The 11,661-nt window shown below is 40.7% G+C and overlaps 1 long non-coding RNA gene across 1 annotated transcript; it reads right to left on the bottom strand.

The window, feature by feature from the left end:
• Window positions 1-2,958: 2,958 nt before the first annotated feature.
• LOC134808433 (uncharacterized) lies at window positions 2,959-10,513 on the bottom strand. The gene is made up of 6 exons (XR_010151311.1): window positions 10,282-10,513; window positions 9,914-10,151; window positions 9,360-9,436; window positions 7,311-7,430; window positions 4,939-5,145; window positions 2,959-3,496 (listed from the first exon to the last, which is right to left on the bottom strand). It is a non-coding gene; the product is annotated as an uncharacterized LOC134808433 (long non-coding RNA).
• Window positions 10,514-11,661: the final 1,148 nt, after the last annotated feature.

Below are 11,661 nucleotides of genomic sequence, written 5' to 3'. Positions count from 1 at the left end.
CACTTCCTCTATTAATACAGTTGTAGTAACATCTCCTCACTGTCTATTCAACTACATGATCAAAATAGGAAAACGGACTTCCTAAAAGTTGAACTTAAATTAGACATTAACTCTCAATATCTGGTTCATGATTGTATTTTTTTGTTATTAATTCTTTAAAATTAATTCAAGAATCTTAATTATGCAAAGCTTCAGTATAATAGCAAAGACTATTTTCTCCTTTTATTAAACATTGCAAGGCAACTGCTTTACCATTTATATTCATTTTCACTTTCTAGGAACACAAATAAATATTTAGAGAATTTCACACACAAAAAAGTCATCAATCAGAAAGAGGACTTAGCAGACTATTAGAAAAAAAAAAAAAGGTTGTTTTAAGTATATGTAAGTTACTATGTATCTATGTACACAGTAACTTTCTCCTTTCCAGTCTTCCTATTTGTATTCAAATATTCAAATAACATACCAGCTAGCTGCTAATGGTGTGATTTTCTGCAGTACTTTTCCTGGATGCAAAATGTTTGACCCTGCAAAGACAAGGTGACTCAGCACATTTAAATTGCAGAGCTCAGGTTTAGAGGATAGACACATTGCAAGAACTGCTGAGAAGATATTAGGAGAGAATTTTTGTTAAGGTTTGAAAGGTCAAAGAATTTAAATGTATGCCCCTCTAGCCCTACCCCCACCCTGCCCCAAAAAAGGAAAAGTACGGACTGGAGAAATGAGAAATAAGATTGTGGTAAAAACAATTCCATCTGATTGCTAAAAAGATTGTTGTACTTAACTATATTAGCATTTAAATGGCCCTGGTAGGACATGGAGGAAATACCTACACGCTAATGCAAAAAAGGTAGGGAAGCTGTCAGGTTTGCACCTTTTTTGTCTCATTGTTTAAGTGGAGCCAGTTTTTTTCCCAGGCTGGATAAAGAGACTGCAGTGAAGGTGAAACAGATATTGAGAAAGCTAATATTGCTTACAAAAAAGCAAATAAAAATTTTTAATTACAAACATTGTAAAGCTGAGAAATTGAGAATGTTAATTACTATATGCTTTTCTACTGGTGTGTTTGGGAACTAGTGATTCCCAAACCTTGCAGACTATCAAAACCACAAGGGGAGGTTTTCATAAATATAGATTTACAGTTCCCTTCCTGTCCCCATTCTGATTCAGTGGGTTTGGGGTAGAGCCCAGGAGTCTGTAAAACACTCATCCAAGTGATTCTGACACACAGGCTAGGCTGGGATCAGACACAGCTGATGAAATGCAAAGGTGAGGCAAAACAAACCGGGAGTCACATCTCTCCCAGCCCAACTGTAAAATGCATGGGTAAAATGTCAAAGAGTACTTTAACATTTAGGAGGATGTCTCTTCATATGTTAAAGCTAACAAATGAGGCCAGGCGCAGTGGCTCAAGCCTGTAATCCCAGCACTTTGGGAGGTCGAGGTGGGTGGATCACTTGAGGTCAGGAGTTCAAGACCAGCCTGAACAACACGGTGAACCCCAGTCTCTACTAAAAATACAAAAATTAGCTGGGCATGATGGCGGGTGCCTGTAATCCCAGCTACTCAAGAGGCTGAGGAGGGAGAATCGCTTAAACCCGGGAGGCAGAGGCTGTAGTGAGCCGAGATGGCGCCACTTCACTCCAGCCTGGGTAAAAGAGCAAGACTCCGTATCAAAAGAAAAAAAAAAAAAGCTGACAAATATTAGTCATATTTTTAATTGTCTTACCTTTTAAAATTCCCAACAATATCCTAACTTTTAAAAGTTATTCTAGAACATGACCTTGCCTTCTAGTTCCTGTTTATAGTGATGAGCTACACATATCTTTGTGCCTGAAACAAAGACTTCTTTGCCAGACTCTGTGCCTGCCAATTTCCTTCAATTCATTCAGAGTCTTCACTGCAACTCCCGTAAGTAGCTACTATTATCCCCATTTTACAGATGAAGAAGTGTGTCTATGAGAATTGTTCTAGTGATAAACCTGAGACTTAAACAGAGTCCTAATACTCATGCTGGATTGTCCATTGTTATAAAGAGCTGGGTTTGTTGGTTAGTTATTTGGAGAAATTTACACATGACATTTGGTTATGTTCAAAAGAATCTCAGGCCTGGCATAATCTTCATACATTCAGCAAACAACAGTTAGGCATCGTGTCAGGTGTGGGCAAATACAAGGACCACCCACAGCTCTCTACCCTGGAAGTACCTTCCCCACCCCTCTACAGGGTAGCAGACAGACAAAGAGGAATCATCTCCAAGAGATACAAGGGCCACCCACAGCTCTCTACCCTGGAAGTACCTTCCCCATCCCTCTACAGGGTAGCAGACAGATAAAGAGGAATCATCTCCAAGAGTTTCTTCTGGACTTTGCTCTATTAACTGTCCCATTGCCTTCAGGGGCACAGGCGTAACTGTATGAACTGAAACATTTCCACTGCTGATTCAGAAATGTGTTCACCCTAATTATGGGCACAGAATGCTCTGAGGAACACAGGTGGGAGGGGCTGTCTCGGGCCCTCTGGACGCCTTCACAGAGAATATGGCTTATGAGCTGAAGGTTGAAGGATGAAATATATGTCACAAAGCAAAGTGAAAGGGCCCAGGGCAGCATGTGCTGGGCCTGCCATGTCCAGCAGGGAACCCTGGGGCTGAAGTAAGGCTAGAGGTAGGAGCAACAGGGGGAATGGGGCAGGTGGGGAAGTGGGGTGTAGGCTGGGAAAAGACCCAGAAGGGGATTTTATGCTATGTGAGGAGTTTAGAATTCAAAAGATGCAAAAGGGAACCAACAATGGGGGGTTTTTTGTGTTTGTTTTTGTTATTTGGGTTTTGTTTGTTTTTCTGTTTGTTTTTGGCTAAAGAAGGAACAAAGATATCTGTAACTGGTTGTGATCAATTAGTTGTAAACACTGTTGCACTTGACCAGCCCCAGCCGTGGTTTTTATGCAGAGGAGTCATAGGACCAGATTGGTATTTTAGTAATGCTCGTGCCAGGGTAGAGAATGGGTTGCACAGAAGGCACAGGGCTTGACAGATCAGATCAAAGGCTGTTGCAACAATCCAGGTTGGATCCAGTCCAAACTAATGGTGTGATCCTGCCATTAAAAAAAAGGAACTCACTGGAGAAGTTTCTGAGGTTCGGGGCATGAGCTTTGGAGTCAGGTGGGCTGAATGCTGGTTCTCAACCTCTTCTTAGCCATGTCTGTAACGTCATCAAAACCTCACCTTGCTTATTTTATATGAGATGAAATCTGCTGTCTGGGTCATTTTGCAAATGAAATTGGGGTTCATGCTCAACTGCACAAGGTTCTCACTCCATCAATGGTGATAGTGATGATGATGATGATGATGATAATGATAATGACAGACAATACTTTGGTGACTGATTGGCTTTAGGCTGAGGGTAAGTGACAGAAGAGTACAGGATACCTCCAAGGTTTCTAATTGGGTGAGTGAAGGCACACATTGTCAACCGGGCTGGGGGCACAGAAAGAGGACCTGGTTTAGAAAAAAAAAAAAAGTAGTGCATTTGGTTTTGAACATGTTGTGCTAAGGATACCTACCAGAATTTGTTTTATGAACAGTTAGTTGGAAATACAGATTGAAAGAGGAGTCAGGGCCGGGCTTGGTGGCTCACACCTGTAATCCCAGAACTTTGGGAGGCCGAGGTGGTCGAATCATGAGGTCAGGAGTTCAAGACCAGCCTGGCCAACATGGTGAAACCCCGTCACTACTAAAAATACAAAAAATTAGCTGGGCATAGTGGCGGGCGCCTGTAATCCCAGCTACTTGGGAGGCTGCGGCAGGAGAATTGCCTGAACCCGGGAGGCAGAGGTTGCAGTGAGCCAAGATCGCGCCACTGTACTCCAGCCCAGGCGACAGAGTGAGACTCTGTCTCAAAAAAAAAAAAAAAAAGTAAAGAAAGAAAGAGGAGTCAGGGCTAGAAGTACAAATTCTTGAGCCATTTGGGATCATGTCTGAAGTTGTGGGAATGAAGTTTCAGGGAACACTAATACATATGGCATATTGAGAAGAAACCAGAGTAGCAACGATTTTGTTCAAAATGAAAGCTCTGATTCAGGATTTTCAGAAACAGAGAGCCGTTAAACAAATGTACATTGAGAGCAAACTACATGCCAGGCACTGTCCTGGAGCTGGAAACTGGAACATACAAGCCAACCCATGGAAAGCTCACATTGTAACAGAGGAGACAACTCTGTAATAAACCTGGTACCCCAAAAGAGGGAAAACACCATGAGGGAAGTAGGCAGGGTGCAGGCAGAGGGTGGAGATGTTGAATGCCTGGGGGAGGCCCAGGCTAGCTACAGGGGCCAGGTAAGGCCTCCCTAGGAGAGGACATTTGAGCTGAGACCTGAGACTAGGAGAGCATTAACTGAGGACTTATTAAGTACAAGGCTCTGTTCTAAGCCTTTTAAGTACATTATCCTATTTAATCCTTACAACAACCCAATGAGGTAGGTGCTGTTATTATCCTCATACTAAAAATAAGGAAACTTAACCACAGAAATGTTAAGTAACTTCCCCCACACAGCTAGCAAGCTGGCACAGAAGACCCTGACTCAGACAGTCTAGCTTCAGACAGCCCATGCTCTTCCCCGCTGCACAAACTGCCTCTCACTGTCTGTGATAAATGCTCCTATTAATAGAAAATGAGTTCAAGAAGGAAAATGCGATCAACAGTGATCACAGTGGTTCAGAGCACAAAGGCTTCATCTAGAAATAATTTTAAGTGCTTGGTCTTTGCTATGTTACTACTTAAAGTGTGGAAGCTTCATAGAGAATTGGTCAGTAGCCCCAGATTCAAGTGTCAGCTTCGCTATTCTCTAATTTCGTAACCTGCGGACAGACAAGTAATGACCTCTAAGAAAATTCATTCTTTTCACCAGTAAGGTAGGTCTAACACACAACTCCAAACTTACCATGAAGATAAAGAGATTCAATCCACATACATGACAATCTCTAGCAGACAATATTATCTTCAGGAGCTGGCTGATGCTGGGGAAAGTTTCCCAGTACAGATAGCACACCATGACGTCTTCGTAAAAAGCTGAAGCTCAGAGCAGGTGCAGCACTGAAAACAGGACACTTTAGGTGACAGCCTACAGACTGCTATTCTGAGAAAAGATCTTCAAGGGGTAGAAAAAATCACTTTTAGAACTCCAACTGGTCTTATCAATTTTTAAGGAAAATTAAATTTGTCATATTTGCCATTGTGAAAATCAGCTCAAATATACAACAGGAAAGCTTATTTCACTGAAACTCAGTTCATTCCAGACTCAATAAAAAATGACAGGCTTCTTCTGTGTTCTACCTTTTCCTCCTCTACTTTCCTCTTTCCAGACAATAAAGTATTGTCCCTTGTGAGGTAGAAACAAAACAGCAACATGAAAACAAATTCTAATAGCTCATGGGAAGGACAGACATCATGATCCCAAAGTGCTATGTTAAATGCCTTAAGAGGCACCACTACTGTGCAATGGTGGTCCAGAAAGAGCGCGCCCAGCCAGCTGGATCAGGAATGATTATGAAGAGAGGATTTGATCACGGCTTTACAGGGCTTTAAAGGGCAAACTACGGTTTCCTGCAGTGGCTTTGGTAGAGAGCATCCACAAGGCCCTGAGAGGCATGGCTTTGCCTGCCTTTGTCTCCTACAGCATCCACCACTCTCCTAGCCCCAACTGCCAGCCACAAGGGCAGCTCTGCTCCTCTCAGGATCCTCTGAGGCCACCCCTACATGCAGGGATCTGCACTTGCTCAGGATCAGAAATACTTCTGGTCTGTGAATGAGCTTCACACTGCTGGCCTCAAGGGGAATATAACCTTCTCTGTAAAGCGTTCGCTGAGCACCTGCCCCTCTAAAGTTCCCACCTGGACATGCCCCACATCCACCCCCGTCACTCCTCCACACAAACTCATTAACATTCTATTTTACTTTCTTTATAGTACTAATAAAGTACTATGGAAAATTATCGTGCTCAATTTTTTTACTGGATTATCTTCTGCCCATCCCCATCCTCTGCTAAAAATTGTTAAGTCCCATAAATGCCTAGATATGGTCTTTCTTTTTCACCCTTATATTCCCAGCACCTGGCAGGAAGTAAAGAGCTCAATAAATATTTATTGAATCAATACAGGAATGCAGAAGAGCATGATCAAGTTGCAGAGGCAGAAAAGTAAAAGCTGAGTTTGAGAAAGTGGTAAGTTGCACGTTCTGGTCCAGCTGGGCACGGATAGATGAGGTGGGACAGGTTGCTTGCAGAGGACTTGGTGCAGTTTGGACTGAGTAGATAGTGGAGAGCTTCTGAGAGTGTTTGACCAGGCAAGGCCCTGAGAAGTGCTGTCCTTAGAAAGGATTAGGCCAGCAACTATGAATAGGATGAACTGAAATAAAGCTAGAAAGCCCAGGGAAAACCATTTGTTACCCCTAAAATTGGCAAAGATTAAGAAGTCTGACAAGTGTTGGAAAGTATCTGGGGAAACAGTTTTCCAACAGTTGAAAATCAATTTGGTAATATCTCTTAAAAGTTAAATTGTGCATATTCAAAATGTAGCAATCCCGCATCTAGGAATCAAGACTAAGAAACTATTGCCTATATATTAGTGAAAAAAATATAAACAATCATATATTCACTAATAAATGGACTGATAAAATGTGGTATTATTTATGCCATGAAATGCTAGACAGCAAATAGCCGGGTGTGGTGGCTCATGCCTATAATCCCAGCACTTTGGGAGGCCAAGGCGGGCAGATCACCTGAGGTCGGGAGTTTGAGACCAGACCGGCCAATATGTTGAAACCCCGTCTCTACTAAAAATACAAAAATTAGCCGGGCTTGGTGGCAGGCGCCTGTAGTCCCAGCTACTTGGGAGGCTGAGGCAGGAGAATTGCTTGAACCCGGGAGGCAGAGGTTGCAGTGAGCTGAGATCGTGCCACTGCACTCCAGTCTGGGTGACAGAGCGAGAGTCTTTCTCAAAAAAAAAAAAAAAAAGAAAGAAAAGAAATGCTAGACAGCAATTAAAAATAATGAATATATATATAGATGGGGGTGTGTGTGCACGTGTGTGTGTGTCTGTACAAAAACATGGCTAGACCTTAAAAACAATGCTCAGAGAAAGTAAACAAATCATATAACAGTTGGCTGGGCATGGTGGTTCACACTTGTAATCCTAGCATTTTGGGAAGCAGAGGCGGGAGGATCTCTTGAGGCCAGGAGTTTGAGACCAGGCAACATTGTAAGATCCCATCTCTACAAAAAAAAAAAAAAAATTAGCCAAGCATAGTGGCACACACCTGTAGTCCTAGCTACTTGAGAGGCTAGAGCAGGAGGATCACTTGAGCCCAGGAGGTCGAGGCTGCAGTGAGCTATGATCATGCACTCCAGCCTGGGTGACAGAATGAGATCCTCTCTCTCTAAAAAAGAAAACATTTATGTATATTTAAATCCATAAAACAATACTACATATTAACTATGGGTACATACAAATATATATAAAATATTAAAAAGTATACAAACTGAACATGGGCTCTGGGAAGTGAGGACAGAAGGAGGAAATGGACTTGGAATTAATATTCAAAGGCAACTTGATTTTATCATCAATGTTTTGTTTTATTTCTTTAAAAAAATTGAAGAAGATATGACAAAAATAATAACAGTTGTTAATTTTGAATGATGGGAATATAGTGGCGTTTACTGGCAATCAGAAGAGAGATGCTAGTCACAGATGGAAAAACTAACAGGATTTCAGGACTGGGTGGGTTACTAGAGGGTATAAAGTTGCCAGAAAGAATGAAGAATAAAAATTATATTCTTTCTTTTCTTTAACAATGAGAGGCTAGCCACACCATTAAAAGAACTAAAAAACAATGAGCTCCACTTTAGAAAGGTTTGTCTTATTAATGAGACAGCCAAATCATGGCCAGCAAAAAGTCAGAATTCAAAAACCCAAGCTGGCACTGATAAGCTATCCTGCAAAAGTAAGGAATAAAGTAGGTGCCTCATTCAATATCCTCAAAAAAAGCTTTTTAAGACTTTTTTAAGGTCCATAGAGAGTTCACTTTGTGTATTTGGCTTGTTTACAACATATATAGAAACCCAACCACAGTGTCCTATACTCAACAATTGAAAGTGAGGTTACTAAATTTTAATACACATTTCTAGAAAGCCTGGGGGTCTGACTCTGAAAATCAGCCATTCTAGTAAGACAACTTGTTAAGAGTTTCCTTTCAGTAAGCAACATCGACTAACAGAGCAAACAATGATCCAAATTTACACTGTTCAAATTAAAATTTCAAGCATTAACCTCTATTTTGAAATCAATCTGCCTGTCTTTACATAAAGATTATCAACTTCCAATTATCAGAAGAATGCAGCTTATCTTTATTAAAATGTACCCCCCCAATATTTCATGATATTTACATGTTTGCGTAGTACTTTCCTATCCTTTTGTAACGTGTTTTGCAACTCCTGAAAAGTCAATAGTCTTAGCTCTTCTCTAAAGGGGGAAACACAAGAGACTGAGTGACTAGTTCAGGGTGACTCACAGGCAGAGTCAATATTGGAACTCGGAACACTGAGCCTGGCATTCCAAGTTCCCAAAACCTTGAGGCTCTTGCTAATCCCAGCAGAATTTTCTTCTTTACAGGGCTGTGCTTCTTTGAGGCCTCTGAGACTAGAATGTTAGTGTCCAAAGCTTTCTCTTTCAAAAGTAGTCAATAGTCAGAAATAAATGTTGGCCTGCAAGTTCAATGTTTTTCTTTTTTTTTTGAGACAGGGTCTCACTCAGTTGCCCAGGTTGGAGTGCAGTAGCACGATCATGGCTTATTGCAGCCTTGACCTCCTGGGCTCAAGCGATCCTCCTGCTTCAGCCTTCCAAATAGTTGGGACCACAGGCATACCCCACCACACCCAGCTAATTCTTAAAATTTCGTAGACATGATGGTCTCACTTTGTTGCCCAAGGTGGTCTCAAAGTCCTGGGTTCAAGGGATCCTCCCACCTTGGCCTCCCAAAGTGCTGAAATTACAGGTATGAGCCATCGCTTCTAGTCCATCTTCACTTTTTAAAAGGCATAGCTAAACTGCATTGATACAACCTAATGATCTCCCTAATTAATGTAACTTTGCTGGTAATTGTTTTTTTAGAGTCCTCTGTTTAAGATTGGGTTAAATTCACATCAAATGGTACTGTTTAAGCTGTTTGCTGTTTTTTGTGTTTGTTCCCCGTTAGTGCTATCTTGGACATGCTGAGCTTCTAACTGCCACAGGGCTGTTTTGCTACTACTGACCTTATAAAGCCAACAGTTAGTGACTGTGTATATAAGGATTTAAGAGATTATTTTACCAGAATAAGGTTGCTTTGTAGCCATCCGGTGTAAATGGTGTTTCTTTCCATTAACAAATTGAAGAGCCCTTAAGCACCTGAAATTAAATAACAGCTTAAAAAATAAATTAATATACAAAAAATTTAGGTTTACTGACAATATCAGATTATTTCCCATTAAAAAAAAATCACCCAACTCTTTTTTCTGATGCCTTTCACGTGGGACTTCAAAAAGCTTTTCCAAATATTTTCACTATCTGTAGTTCTCATTCTAATTTTGTAAATTAAAAAAAAAAAAAAGCCAAATAACTGACCCAAAGTTATGCAGTCAGTTGGTAGTAAAAGCCAAATAAGAGCTCAAATTTAATCTAGTCATTAGAATCTGCCACAGTGTCCTCTTCGCTAAGTTGTACTACTGCCTCATTTTATTTCCCTTAAAAAATAATTGTTTGCATGTCAGTTAAACGGTCACATTGAAATATAAAACACGCCAGTATTATCAAGAGGTCCTTTCTTAAAGCAACAAAATACAATCACCTTTGTGCTAAAAATAAGCTATAAAAATAATTGTGTACCTTATAAATTTATCTACAAGTTTTAGCCTTCATTATATTCATTAATTAAAATGCCATAAATCTTCCTTTCCTATTGCTAAGATATTCTTAAACTTGCATACAAAGCACCAAAATGCACATCAGCCGCAACACACACAAATTCATCACTCAATCTCGGTCCATTACTCTTGCCAAGGTCAGTATCGAATATTCTTGAAATTTTCACTTGTAGAATGAATAGATGTTTTGTAAGGATTATCTATTCAGGCAGAAAAAAAGGGGGGAGGGGAAGAACACAAGAAACAATTAGCTATTCAACTGGTACTGAGCAAATTCCAAGTACGGAATCCTTTGTTTGTTTTTATCTTGTTTTTGTTTTTCTTACCTACCTTGGGACTCCAGTCCACGAGAAGAAATACATCTTGTGAGATTTTTGTACAGCCTTTCTACAAACCTCCGTAGAGAAGGAGACGTTGTTGTCAGTTTTGGCTTCCTTTTGCAGTCAGGGACTGGGACCCAGAGTTATCTATTTGCATTTCAACACCCTTCTTTTGTTTTCGGTCCCACAAGAGGCTCAACCAGTTCAAAAGCAGGTAAGGCAGTTAGATCATTGTAATGACCCTAGAAAACTCAAAGGAGAAAACTTTTGCAAACAATGTGGTTATTTTAGCAAAAAACTACTACTTATTTCATCAGTCAAGCCTACAGAGCTCAAGCTAGACCATCTTGTTAAAAATTTACCTTAGGTTGTTCTTAATTCTCTCTGTGCCCTAGAGAGAGAAGAATGATGGTGGAAAGCAGGGTTAGAGAACAGAGAGTAGGAGAGTTCTGCATCCAGAATCTCTTCTGAATAAACAAATATCACTAAAATATCCAAATATTCACAGGAATTTACAGGTCACATTATTGCATTTGATTCTGAGAGCAACAGCCTCTGTCATTTCTGCTGAAGGAGCATTCCTATATAGCTCTAACAAAATTAAGAGAAAAGAATACTTTCTAGGTGGAGAGAGTTGGAGAGGACGGGTAAAGGTGCAGCCATCCCAGTGTCTGAAGGACACTCAGACACAAATGCTGCTGGTGTATACTTCCTGTCACACCCACTCAGATGACTACATGGTCAAGATTCCAGAATGTGATCCCGAGGACAGCTTTCTAAGCATTTAATATTCCAAGAGGCATCAGCAGATAAAAATGTGCAGAGTTGCAAATTTTTAATAGAAAAATCCCCCAGGGTCTATGTTGAAGGTCAGTGTTTGGGAAAAGGCTATATTATAATGGGGCTATGGAGTCACAGATTAGAGATGGAAGGGACCATAAGGTTCATTTCCTCAAGGTCCATGGTTACACAGCTGGTTTGTGACAGGCTATGAGCTCTCTGGGGTCTCAATCTCACGCTCTTGAGCTTTTGGTTACCAAACCTGCTTAGATGAGATCCACAGTGAGGTTATATTGTAAAAATTCTAAGACTTGGCAAGTCAGCCTATAATGAAGATATATATGCATAGCCTTCAAAGGACTGACCTTGTCATCACCTACAATAGCTCTGCCGCAAGATTACTGATTCAGGCATTCAGCTTTTGGATAAGCATCTTTCCTTCCAACTTGCATGACAACAACTCCAACTGCTCTTAGAAATATTGGGGCCTCCAGTCTATTGATCCATCTGCTTTCTCCCAATTCATTAGCCTTCAGCTGTTTTCACTTTCCTTCTTACTCAATTTTTATTCCATGGTCTGTTATTACTATATCCTTTTTGCCAATCCCTT

The sequence above is a fragment of the Pan troglodytes genome, chromosome 1, assembly GCF_028858775.2.
Source record: "Pan troglodytes isolate AG18354 chromosome 1, NHGRI_mPanTro3-v2.0_pri, whole genome shotgun sequence".
Taxonomy (NCBI): domain Eukaryota; kingdom Metazoa; phylum Chordata; class Mammalia; order Primates; family Hominidae; genus Pan; species Pan troglodytes.
Note: the sequence above shows the minus strand (reverse complement) of the source record. Positions and strands in the feature narration are given on the sequence as shown.